Consider the following 3,386-nt stretch of genomic DNA (forward strand, 5'->3'; position numbering starts at 1 on the left):
GACGCTCTTTCCAGGAGGTGACGCATACCGTATTCCCTGATATCTCGTAATAGAAAAGGTAGCCTTGCTGTTATGGAAGTAACTAAAGAGGTCCTGTTGAGCGAAGCTGGGAAAGGGCAGGATGGCGTTGGTCATCAGAAGGGAGCCCGGCTGGCTCAAGATGGCACCCAAGTGCCATTCCCAAAGGCTCTGTATCCCAAAGGTGATGTATCAAGTAGCATCTATCTTATCAATTAGTCAGGGTCGGACCAGTCTAACCAATAGCTTGATGGATCTAAACAAAGAATGCGCATATGCCCAACCCACTTTGAATTTTATTCATGTGTTTCAGAAAGGTGGAAACTCTTCCCAATTTAGCAACATATACAGAGTGATCTAGATAATTTGGAAAGGTGACCTGACCACAACGGGACACTCTTCAACAGAGACAACTATAAGGCAGTGTTTGTGACGTGAAAACCAAAACCACAAAACAGGATGGAAAAAGATCAGGAAGACACAGTTATACCTGAAATCTCTTGGGAGCCAGATGTCAGGAAGAGGTGTAAGAGTCAGCACAGTGATAAATGGAATTATTAACAAAATCATCTGGGTCAGCATCTGTGTCGGCAGATGTGGAACATGTGAGAAGTGGCAAGTGGCATGTGAGAAGCAACATGATATAGTGGAAAGAGACTGGGCCAGGGAGTCAGAAGATCTGAGTTCTAATCCCAGCTCTGCCACTTGTCTGTTGTGTCATCTTGGGCAAGTCACTTAACTTCTCTGGCCTCAGTTCCCTCTTCTGCAAAATGGGAATTCAATGCCTGTTTTCCCTCCTATTTAGACTTTGAGCTCCATGTGGGACCTTATAAACTACCCCAGTGCTTAAGTACACTGCTTGGCACATAGTAAGCACTTAACACATTCTATTATTATCATTACTATTATTACTATTAGGCCCTTCTGCTCAATGTTAATGAGTCCCTTGTTAGACCACTAGGTCCAGTTTTAATCATCAGATTTTAAAAACGATGGCCTAGGGGAAAGTGATAGAAAATGGATCATCACAGGCAACCACAAGGAGTTCAATTAATTAATCAATCAGTCCACTGATCATATCCATTGAGCATTTACTGCATGCAGAGCACGGTACTAAGCTCTTGGGAGAGTACAATTCAACAAAGTTGGTAGAGCCATTCTCTGTTAGTTTAGCTTGAAGAAGAGATGGCTGAAAAGAGTGTACATAGCAGTCACAGATGAAGGCATAGGCCTGTTGTTTTCTACATCCCTCAGGTTTGAACAGCTAAAGTGAGAAAGATTTCAGGAAGAAAGAAAAAATTCATGACCTAATCTAAATGCTTCATCTTCATCTTGAACTAGTGGAAAAGACATGAGACCAAGAATCAGAAAACTCACATCCAAATCCAGCCCTGCCATTGGCCTGTTTGGTGACCTTGGGCATGTCACTTTACATCATTATGCCTCAGTTTCTTCATCTGTAAAATGGGAATATAATAATAATGGTATTTGTTTAGTGCTTACTATGTGCCAAGCACTGTTCTAAGCACTAGGGGTGAGATACAAGGTAATCAGGTTGTCCCACATGGGGCTCACAGTCTTAATCCCTATTTTCAGATGAGGTAACTGAGGCACAGGGAAGTTAAGTGACTTGCCCAAAGTCAAACAGCTGACAAGTGGCAGAGCCAGAATTAGAACCCATGACCTCTGACTGCCAAGCCTGTGCTCTTCCCCCTGAGCCACATGGCTTCTCTACTTTCTCTACTTCTCTACAATATCTACTTTAGAGAAGCAGCGTGGCTCATTGTGGAAAGAGCACGGGCTTGGGAGTCAGAGATCATGGGTTTGAATCTCGGCTCTGTCACTTATCAGCTGTGTGACTGTGGCCAAGTCACTTCATTTCTCTGTGCCTCAGTTACCTCATCTGTAAAATGGAAATTAAGACTGTGAGCCTCACGTGGGACAACCTGATTACCCTGTATCTACCCCAGCGCTTAGAACAGTGCTCTGCACATAGTAAGCACTTAACAAATACCAACATTATTATTATTATTACTCTGCCTACATCTTAGACTATCAGCCCCATATAGTTCAGGGATTGTGTCCAAACTGATTATCTTGAATCTACCCCAGTGACCAACAGGGTGCTTGGCATATAGTCAGTGCTTAGTAAATACCATAACTAACCCAACCATTTGAGTAATTCCTTCTCTCTGCAAGAAAGCCTCTTCATCTATAACTAATACTGGGTGAGCAGAAGGGAAGTATATTCTCTCTATGTAAAAAAGATGCAGGAGTGGAAGAAAGGTTCAAATATGAGTCTCTAAACTAAAACTCATCTCTAGACTCTAAAGCTCATCGTGGGCAAGAAATGTGACTACCAACTCTGCTACGCTGTATTCTCCCAAGTGCTTAACTGGGTGCTCTGCACACAGTAACAGCTCAATAATGATTATTGATTGATTGATTGATTGATCGATGAGAGATGATTGGGCTGAATACAGCTGATGAGGTACTTGCTGATTGCTGGAAGATTCCTTCAGTTCTCCATTCTGCCCAAAGGAAGAGAGAAGGGACTGCCTCACATACAGCTAAACTTCCAGGAATTCAATGTTTCACCCACTGCTTCATGTGCACTCTCCTGATTGTCAAGGCAACAACTTTCCAGCTTTTCCCTGAGAGAAAGAGAAAGGGGATGAGGGGGATTGTGTGAGTGTGTTTGTGGGTGTGTGGGGTGTGTTCCCTAAGCCTGTTTCCAGTAGGGGAAAGGATGCAGCTGATCAACTCTGTGCACAGAAGTTTTTGCAACACAAATAGATGCTTGGGTCAAAGGTTCAAACTTCCAGGGAAGAGATTGTTTGGGATATCCCTTCTGGCTAGTGGGGCCCAACAATGACCAGACAAACAGGATTTCCCTGGGACTCAGCACAGGATGCTTTAAACAGCAACAGGCCCAGAAGGAACAGTTGTTCAACCCCAGACACCCAGTGGAAGGAAACAACCGGAAGTGGCAGATTGCTTATCCTCCGTGGAAAATTGGGAAGGGACAAATAGGGATGAACACAAACACACACACACACACACACAGTGTATGTACTGCAGTCCATGTCTAAGGCTACCCTCTCTGAGTCTAAGCCAGTTTCACCCAAAACGGGTTTGGAAAAAGCAGCTTGAGAGAAGAACAAACCCTTCCAACTTGCTTTCCTGTCATCATTCAAGTTGCACCCTCTATCCCTCCTTATGGGTCAGAACTGGAAACTTCCAGTGGCAAAGATTATTTGTCAAAAGTAGAGGTGTCATCCCTCTGCTAGAATATAGAGGGTGACCATGTCCTCACCCCAATATAGAGTCTCCTGTTGAAAATGAAGAGCAATTATTGATGATAACGA

The sequence above is a fragment of the Ornithorhynchus anatinus genome, chromosome 3, assembly GCF_004115215.2.
Source record: "Ornithorhynchus anatinus isolate Pmale09 chromosome 3, mOrnAna1.pri.v4, whole genome shotgun sequence".
Taxonomy (NCBI): domain Eukaryota; kingdom Metazoa; phylum Chordata; class Mammalia; order Monotremata; family Ornithorhynchidae; genus Ornithorhynchus; species Ornithorhynchus anatinus.